Source organism: Mus caroli, unplaced genomic scaffold, assembly GCF_978045245.1.
Source record: "Mus caroli unplaced genomic scaffold, Mus_caroli_1 scaffold_15, whole genome shotgun sequence".
Taxonomy (NCBI): domain Eukaryota; kingdom Metazoa; phylum Chordata; class Mammalia; order Rodentia; family Muridae; genus Mus; species Mus caroli.
This window is the reverse complement of record NW_028227270.1, coordinates 8,654,560-8,664,602: the sequence shown is the minus strand read 5'-3', so window position 1 is coordinate 8,664,602 and position 10,043 is coordinate 8,654,560. Positions and strand designations below refer to the sequence as shown.

Here is a 10,043-nt window from a genome sequence, read left to right as displayed (position 1 = left end):
ATCTATAAAGATGGCTCCCAGCCTTACAACTAGCTTCCTAGGAAACGGGGGATACACAGACTTCTGTCTACCATTGCAGCTGATGTTGAAAACCCAGCACAGGAGGCACAGAGAGGGAAACTGACATGTGGGATCAGAGCCAAGAAAGTCCTCTATGAGGCTCTGGTCCTGAGGGTGGTACCATGAATCTTGGCTTTCTGCTTACTGTCAGCATCTTCCCCTTTGTAGAGGCCAGCATCTAATTCTGATCTCATTTGGACCCACTCTGCTCCACTGGAAGCTTCCTTGCTGGTATCTAAAATTCAACTCACAAATCCTCTGGCTCCATTGCCTTATAGAGGCCCAGGAGTCCTTAGAATAGCACAGTTATTTGTAGCTAAGGGCAGACCTTTGTACACTCTTGGCATCGTCTTCTAGGGAGAGCTGGTGGGAGCTTGAGAGGAAGAAGCCCAGACACGCCTGTGACGTCCCCTCCACAAATCAATCTATTCCATTGTCCTCTGGAGTACTGCGACCTCAGGCCACAATTGTAAGGTGTATTGGAAAGTTTGGAGCTGTATTCATAGCTCTGGCAAGACAGGCAGGAGATGCTTTAATTAAAGTAAGAGCAACAATGGGAAAGTATTTTGGAAAAGGTAGGTGTGTGTGTGTGTGTGTGTGTGTGTATGTGTGTGTGTGTGTTGAACCAAGTATCTTCACCAAATTCCAACTGGCATAGATAGCTGCATATGAACATTTTTTCCTTCTCATTTCTGATTATAGATAGATAATTAAGTAAGGACTTTGGGAACACCCACTCTATTCAAGACACAATATCAGATTGTCCTCCTTTAAAGCTCAAAACAAGCTGCTAATTCCATCAGCCCAATAAATGGGAATGGCATTCCCTTGCTAACAGCCATCTGTTAGTATAGATTGGCTCTGAGTTAACTATAAAACTATGTGGTGTTTGATGGCATGATTTATCACAGATTTGCAGTTGACTGCAAGATGAAGTAGGTCTATGACACAAAGTCACCAAGAAAAGGGTTTCTGGGTTCCCCACTTCTGGCTTCTAGGAAAGGCTGTTAGGAGGGAGACCAAATCCTAAAAACACAGTTGAGAACACAGTTGTACCGTCCCCTCTGGCACAGCTTGGTGAGAGATGAATTCTCAGGATAGCTCTATTTCTATTTGACTATAAAACCTAACTATTTTTTTTTTTTTACTATTCTTTTCAATCACTTCTAGAGCCAGGGAGCCTGATACAGAAGTGAGGGTGTGGCAAGAATTATCTAAGAAGATTCTCCAATCACAGGCTTGTCTTTGAAAAGTCGGCAACTTTTTCCAAAGAGCTGATTATTTCATCCACAGCCCACATCAGGAAGAGACCCCAGACCAAATAAATTCCCTATACTTGCATAAGGACAAACCCATGAAAGGAGGATGGGGCTCAAGGGGGAACAGATGGGTTCTAATTACTGCCTGAAGCTGTTTGGTAAGATCTTTTTGACATAGACTTTATTATTTTTTTTAAGTCTCTTATCTGTGGAACCAGCTGAGTTTTTTGAAATGTCACTTCCTCTTGGCATCTCCAAGGAGAACTAAAGCTGAGTTTACTGACTGTCCAAACACAACTGAAGTGGAGAATGTAGGAAAGACACTGGGTGACTTGGCCCCAAAAGACCTCTTTCAGTAACTTAGAGTCTGTTTCAGACACGTCCCCCTCTCAGTCACTGGAGTAAAATGGACAGAAGCTGAACAGTCCGTGTAACTCCAAGCTTTGCACTTACAGTTTTGGATGGTGTCCTAAGTCTTTCAAAATGTCGGATTCTCTAAATATTAATTGACTTATCTTTGTGGGTAGTGTGCTTATTCTCGTGTGTGACTGCAGCCACACGCACGTCATGGCTTGCCTGTGGAGATGAGAGAACAACTTCCCATGTCAGTCCCCAGTGAAAGGCACCTTGTTTGAGGTAATGTCTCTGGTTGTTCAACCACTTCACAAGCTAGGTCACCTGGCTCACAGGCTTCGGGGATTTTTCTGTCTCTGCTCCCATCTTCCCTTTAGATGGGGTTATGGGTGCCTATTACTGTGTCTGCCTTTGTATGGATTCTGGGGACCCATACACTCAGTCCTTAAACCTTGTGAGTTATTGAATCCTTCCTCTATCTGGATTCTTTAAATTTTGTGTGGTTAAAAATATTATTGGGAGGTGATATATATATATATATATATATATATATATATATATATATCATCTTGAGATGGTTGCTGGGAATTGAACTCAGGACCCTGTTGAAGAGCAGCCAGTGCTTTCAACCTCAGAGCCATCTCTCCAGCCCCCTTATATATGTCATTAAAGTTAAATCTATTGTCATCAAACCACCAACTATTCATTTCTGAACCTTCAGAAACATAGTATGAAATGCTAGGTGGATGTGACTCTATTCCTAACTGGTGTGCCCTCATCTAACAGTAGGTACATGGTACAACCACCAATGATAAACTGTATTGCTATTTCTTTAAATAAAATTTTTTATTGAGATAAACACTGAAATAGGCAGACACATGTGATCCCAGCACTTGGGAGGCTGAGGAAGAAGGATCACTGCAAGGCTGAGGCCAACGTGGTCGACATAGCCAGCCGTGGGCCAGACAGTACTACATAGCAAGATCCTGCCTCAAAGACAAACTACAGATAAACAAACGAGAAAATAACTAATTAATGTGAGTGTGAGAAATGGCTTTAGTCAGCCATCGTCTACATTTACATTCCAGTTCTCCCTCCATGCTCTATTATTTATTCATTCACCTATTGTTGTTCAGGAAATAGGACATGCATTGTCCAGCTGACCCCTAACTCCTGGGCCCAAGTGATCCTCCTGCCTCAGCCTCTGAAATTACAGGGACTACAGAGGCACTCGGTGCTGTTCCTGTCTATGATTCGCTGTGATACTTATAAAATCTTTGTGCCATTGCCATTCTTGCTCCCTTTGAACTTTGAGGAAATGAGGCATGGTCCATTTGCCTGAGCTAAACACTAATAGATGCTCAAACTAAGACACAAAGCCTGTTCTGTCTGTACTTGCTCTTAGCCAAAGGCTAAGGACTGAGACCAGGTCTGTCTTGCCCCAGGCATATGTTTTTTTCCACAACAGACATATCCATTACAAGCATCCAGTGACAGCATGTCCTGTTATAGTCGTTCTGTTTTTTTCTCAAATGCTCCCTTCTACAGCTTTCTACACAACATAGTTCCTCTTTGTTGGCTTGTTCCCTGGTTGTGCCTGCCAATAGGGACTGCTGGTAAGCAAGACCTTGTTTCTTCCAGTTGCTTTTTGTGTCACTAGAATCAACCCACCACCCTGGCAGTAGCACATCCTTCCAGTAACAATAATGTATTCCGATTTGCATGTTGTCCATCACACTAAACCAACACAACTGCACCCCTGAGTGAGACCAGTACCATCTGACGCTATTCCTCTCTCCTGAGCACTGCCTGAGAGGCCAGCAGCCTTCCTACCCTACACCCGATGTTTCCATCTAAATAGTCAGCACCTCTCTCATCATTTCTTCAGATCTGATGACAATTGTCACTTCCTGAAGCCCCTAGTTCTATGACAGCATAATGTTCTCCTTTTGTTTTTCTAGCTCTAGATACTTGGCAAACAAGTCTTTACATTATTGCTATTGTTTGTCTCCTGGCTGTACTCTGGATGACACAGCAGTGAACTTATAACGTGGAAATTTATTTATGAGACTACCCAACATTGCGTATAAAGTTTTACGGTATAATTAAGTGGAAAAGGAGAAATTATCATTAAGGCATGATGACTGTACACTGATGTTTTAGTATCTTACTGACATTGTTTGTGACACCAACTCAGAGCCGAGTCTCCTCAGTGACAGGAACTTTTCTTTACCTTTCACTTAATACATTGGGCTCCTACCCCATGAAGTTAGACATATGTGTCCGGGTGGATATGTAAATTATGTCCTAGAATACTTGTGGGTAATTCTTAGTGGATGGAAAAGGAGATTCCAAAGATTCGTATTATTCTGTAGGACATTAACCAAACTTTTAAATTGAATAGACACTATTCACTTCTTAGAAATTTTAGGTTTGCTAACACATTGAACACATAATATTAATTGCTCCTGCTTTCCTTCTTTCTCCTCTTTGTTCCCTCAGTTTCCCTGATCATTCATATCTTATTTTAGTCTTATCTAAAATAAGATATGAATGATTATCATTGAGGAACCAATATTGGTACATTTCTGTTAATACTGGTTAATAAACCAGTGCCCGCAGTTTATGAAGACGTACTTATTGGCTCTCTGTGTGTGCATGTACACTTGTGCCAATAGGAGCACATGTGACCCTTCGAGCATGTGGAAATTGAAGCATTATTCTCAGGAGTTGTTTTTCTTCTTTCCTTGTAGGATTCAGGATAAAACTCAGGCAGTTGAACTTGGTGGCAGGTACATTTACCTGCTTGCTAAGCGATTTCCCCAGCCAAGACCATTCTTTATACTGTAGAGTTTCATGATGTTAACAAAACACACAGCGGCATTGTGTAGAGTGGTTCCACTGGCCTGAAGAATCTATGATTCATGAGCTATCATCTCCACCCTGAATCCTGGCAACCACTGAGCTTTATTTTGTTGTCATTATAGTTTGCCTTTTCTATGATGTCACAGAGCTGAAGTAGAACTATGTAGTCTTCTTAGATGGGCTTCTTTCATTCGGCAATACGCGTCTACGAATCTTCCGTCTCCAGTCTGGTGATGTAGTTTGCTGAAGGAGCCCTTGCCTAGTGTGTTTGCAGCTCCGGGTTTGATTCCCATCCCTGCAAAAGTAAATACATAACTCTTCTACATCTGCATATGCCTCTGTAGTTCGTTTCATTTTCAGGTTGAGTTTTAGTTCATTGTTTGCACATATAGATGTCAGTTTAGCCATTTAACTATCCAGAGAGATGTGGGTTACACGCAGTTTTTGCCTCTCTTAGAGTTACCATTGACTTACATGTGCAGGGTTTTCTATGGAGATGTATTTTCATCTCTTTTAGGTAAACGGAGAGAATGTAGCCCAATGTAAGACTGCTTGCCTTGCATGTATAGAAGGCCCTGGGTTTGATCCCAGGCACCACTTAGGCTCACTCCTAGGTATTTACCTAGGGGCGTAATTGCTGGATTGTGTGGTAAGAGTATATTTAGCCTTGAAGGGCGTGGTGGTTTGAATGAGAATGGTCCCCATAGTCTCGTATATTTGAATTTTTAGTTCTAGTTGTTAGGCTGTTAAAAACTAGGAGCAGAGGCCTTACAGGAGTGTGTGTCGCTGGGGTGGATCTTGAGGTTTCAAAAGTTCACACTAGGCCTGGTCCTCCCCTCCTCATCCTCAGATCAGGATGTAAGCTCTTGGCTACTGCTCAGGCTACAACCATGCCCCCCACCAACATGCCCCCCACCATCCCCCTCACCATGATGTCATAGACTTTCCTTTAAAAGTTGCCTTGGTGGCGCTGTTCTGTCACAGCAACAGAACATGAGTGAAGATGAAGGGAATTGCTAAATGCTGACTAAAGTGACTGTACAGTTTGACTTTCGTTTTTGTAGCTCAGTTGGGAGAATACTTGCCCAGCACACGTGAAGTCATGGATTCAATCCCTGGCTCTGCATACAACAGGTGTGGTGGCACATACCTGTAATCCCAGGGAGACATGAGAATCAAAAGTTCAAGGCTATCCTTGGCTATGTAGGGAGTTAAAGGCCAGCCTGAGCTACATGAGACCTGTGTTAAATAATGGAAATACTGATACTAATGATGATGATACATCAATTTTACTGGAATAATCTAGATTCATTCTTTCAGTAGGTGTGTATGTGTCTGTGTTCATATATGTATGTAGTATGTTTCTGTGCATGTACTCTGAGTCTTAAATTTTCCTCAAATGGGCAACATCATTAGTTCTGGAACTTAGGCAGAGGGAGTTGGATTTCTGTGAGTTGGAGTCCAGCCTGATCTACATAGTGAGTTGTTGGACAGCCAGAGCTACATAATATCAAAACTCTGTCTCAAGTATATCCACACATGCATGAAAGGTGCTCTAACTCATGGGCCAGAGGGAGAAAAACTTTGTCATCTCTAATCCTGTTGATACCTTGGCAGTGGCCCTAAGATTTCCTAAGAGTCCACTCACACACACACACACACACACTCACACACACACTCACTCACACGCACACACACTCACACACACACACTCACTCACACACACACATACACACTCACACACACACTCACACACACTCACACACTCACACACACACACACACACACACACTCACACACACGCTGGCTCAACATCCCTTTTAAATGCTAATATTTTACAATTACAAAGAGAACCCAGGGAACATTCCAGTGAAGTGACCAGCAGACTCATTTACAAAGCATTTCAACATGGAAGCCAGTCACCAGGATAAATGCTAAATCACCCTGGCGCGAACCCAACCAAAGTAAAACTTCAAGCCACACCTTCTTTTGTTATGTATTTAAACAACTGCAGTGGCCAAGGGAGAAAATTGAGACCAACCCTGTACAACTAGGTCTCAGGCTTATCTCCAAGAAATAAGATCCTCTTTGGTTTTGAGGTCCACAGGCTGACTTCTGACACTGCCCAGAACTTGCAGAGGCCGGGCAGAGGGGGTAGAATTACCATCTGGTAGGATGTTGTGTGTGGCTTGAATGTCAAGGGCACTCCTGGGCTCTCTGTAAGCCTCCTTCCGATTTGTACATTTTTAGGCTGTTGCACTGAAGCCTGCTTCTTTGGAGTGTTAAGTTATTCCAGACCACGACTAGAATGATTTGTTCTTCCCACCTCCCTAAAGGTGGGGCCGCAGGACAGAGTCAACTAATGTACAGGTCCCAATATAGCACACACACAGAGTGGACTAATGTACAGGTCCCAATATAAACACCCCTTCTCTGAACCAGTGCAAAGATTTTGAAAGGCTTTGGTTCTTAAAAAAAAATATTTTTTTGAGGGGTGGGGCGGGTGTCAGATTGTGTCAGCTGCAGTCTTGCTCCTGTTTTGTGTTTAAAAGAAAAGGTGTGTGGGGATGTGGCTCAGTAGGGCAGTGCTTGCCTAGCATGTACACGCTTAAAATTTGATCCCTGGCAGAAAGAGAGAGGGGAGAGAGAGAGGGGGGGAGAGAGAGAGAGAGAGAGAGAGAGAGAGAGAGAGAGAGAGAGAGAGAGAGAGAGAGAGAGAATATGCATACTCATTTCTTCCTTCCACAGTTCTGTGAAGTTCCGAAAAATAACAAGGATCCCTCAGCTTGCCTCATTGGTGGAAATGCCTGGTTGGAACATTCCTTTGGCCACTTTCGCTGAAAACTGCATACCTAGGAGACTGAAGCATCCCTGCTCCAGCCTCCTGTCTCAGAACTGACTGAAAACTGTCTCCAAAGATAGGACGACTCTGTAAAAAAAAAAAAAAAAAAAAAAAAAAAGCTCCCAGAGAAAACAGCACGAAACCACACCTGATCCCACACGGAGGCTTGCCAGAGCCCAAACAGGACCGCTTCTGCGTTGGTAGCATCCCTGCCCGCCTCGGAGTGGGGTGGGGGTGGGGAGGACTCTTTTCTTTTTCTTTTCTTTTTTTTTTTTTTTTTCAGAACTGCTTGTTTCTGTCTCAATCACATCCAAGGACATCTAGATGATCCCTTTGACTGTCAGAAAACAGTTTTGAGCACGACACACCGTGGAAGCTTTCTCCATCCAAGCTTGGGTTCTAGTCACTGGAAAAATCTCTCTAGGGAAGATGGAAAAGCTGAGCCACCCGTTTCTGTCTGGGACAGCTTTGCTCCCGGCCCCTTTTCCTGCATCAGCTTTTACTTAATGGGTTGTTTTATTTGGCAATGACCAAGCAAGGAAACCAAGGATATTAATAATGATAATCGACATTTGAACTTCCTGGGTTCGACGTGTACTTTGTGCCCAAGTGCTGAATAGATTTTTTTGTTAAAAAAAAAAAATTGTACATGCATGGATGAGGCTAAAAACTGTCACAGACTTAAATAATATTTTTGTCGTTGTGCCATTTGAACCAACTCTTCTTCCTTTTCCTAGCTTTGGCCCTTGGAAAGGTTCGAGGTCCCAAAGCAACGTTATTTATGCCGGCTGCAACCCTTGCCACGAAGCCTTGAGGCATCCTAATTACAAACGCAACGGAGGGGAGCTGAAGCAATCCGGTGATTTTCCATCAATAAGATGGTTTCCAGCAGCAAAACCCCATGGGGAATGATAGGGCTACTTGGTGACTCGAGCGCAGATATCATCATACATCTGATTTTTTTTTCTTTCTGCTTTTTGCAAAGGAAACCCCACCTGCTGGTGTGTGGGTTATTGACATAGCAGCCCTTTTGGTTCTAGTGCCATTCTTCCTGCATTTGAAGGGAAATCCAAGGGGGGGGGGGGTTGGTGCAAGGAAACAGAGGGCCTGGAAGAAGTGGTTCACTTTAACTCATTGTGATCTGTGCAGTTCAAGTCCTGGGGCATCACAAACCTACAGCAAATATTTGCTGGGCACACTAAAGTCTGCCCACAAGACAGTTTATCAGGAAACAATCCCTGAGGTGGAGAACCAATGCCCACATTTTTTTATTTTTTTTGGCATGGGAATGGTCTACATTTCTGAAAAAAACTAAGCCGTGAGAACTTCCACGAAGTGAGCTGATACCATGGGGATGAGAACACACGAGCCTGAGACTCTAACGCTCCCGACGGGCTCTGGCCTGGAGTCGGTCCCACGTGCTGACATTTCTTCTTACAAACCAACAGAGAAACTGCGCCCTTAGGAGTGAGTATCCCTAAGAAGAATTTTCAGTGTCAGTGGTGTGTATGAATAGCACCGTAGTGACCACACATTCGGTGGAAATCCCCAGCGAAAGCATCTTATGCATTTGCCTTGCGAGACTTGAAACTTTCCCCCCAGCCATTTGGCCTTTTAAAGCTTCCCGAGCCTCCCCATTCTGTTTCCTGCGCTCTGCAATGCTTTACTGGTGATTAGAACGCGTGAAGCTAGATCCCGCCAACACCCCAGGAGAAAATCGGAGGTGATCTGAGAAACATCCAGATCATGTTTAGGCATTTAAGTTATCCAGGTCACCCCTAAACACACCTGCCCTTCTCGCCTGCTTTGTCTCCTTTTTTTTGGTACAAAGTATGATACCCACACAGAGCCTAGTTTGTTGAAGCAATAATCATTTTTTAAAAACCTTCACAATTCCATGATTGAGAAACAGCTATTGGAATCATACATTAGTGTATTTCTCTTTAGTTGTTTTTCTGTGCTGATAATTTAGTATGTTGTAATCATGTTCATTATGTTATAATGTGTGTTAAGCCAGCATGGTCACTATAAACAATTCACACACAGAAATGAATAAAGGATAAACCTCTCCTAGAATCTGAATCCTGGAGATAATTATTGAGGGAGTTTTACCTATGTTAAGCAGTTGTATTCATTATCTTGATAGAAGTATCTGTACCAGTTATATACCCATTACATATTAGATATACTTACTCGATTTTCTACCACGTGGCTTATATTATATACCCTATTCCATAATTTCTTTTATTCACACTATGACAACATGACCAGATATCCTTTCAAGTTCACCCATGTGTAATGATGCTGCTTTCAAAATGACTGCACAGCATTTCATGGAATGAAGATACTATACCTTTTAAAGTGTAAACCCTACTGGGAGTTGCTATTTCTAGTTTTTTTGCTGCAGTTATGAATGGTGCCATAGACATCTGATGTATTTGTCTTTGCGTGCCTGTCTGGGAGGCAGGGCTACGGCCTAATATGTGAGCATGCATGTTTTCACGTGAGTATGATGGTTCCATCATATTTAATTGTGTCCTCCCACTAGTTCCATGAAATATTATATGATTTAATGGTACCACATTAATATTGCAGGTTCGATTTAATAGTTACATGGTCTCCCTCTAAGGGGCTCGTGCTGAGTCATATAAATATGACCAGTC

The 10,043-nt window shown here is 42.9% G+C and overlaps 1 long non-coding RNA gene across 1 annotated transcript; it reads left to right on the top strand.

Annotated features, from left to right (window-relative positions):
- Positions 1-458: 458 nt before the first annotated feature.
- LOC115032932 (uncharacterized) lies at positions 459-8,480 on the top strand. Its single transcript, XR_015045489.1, has 3 exons — positions 459-635; positions 1,231-1,477; positions 7,287-8,480. It is a non-coding gene; the product is annotated as an uncharacterized LOC115032932 (long non-coding RNA).
- Positions 8,481-10,043: the final 1,563 nt, after the last annotated feature.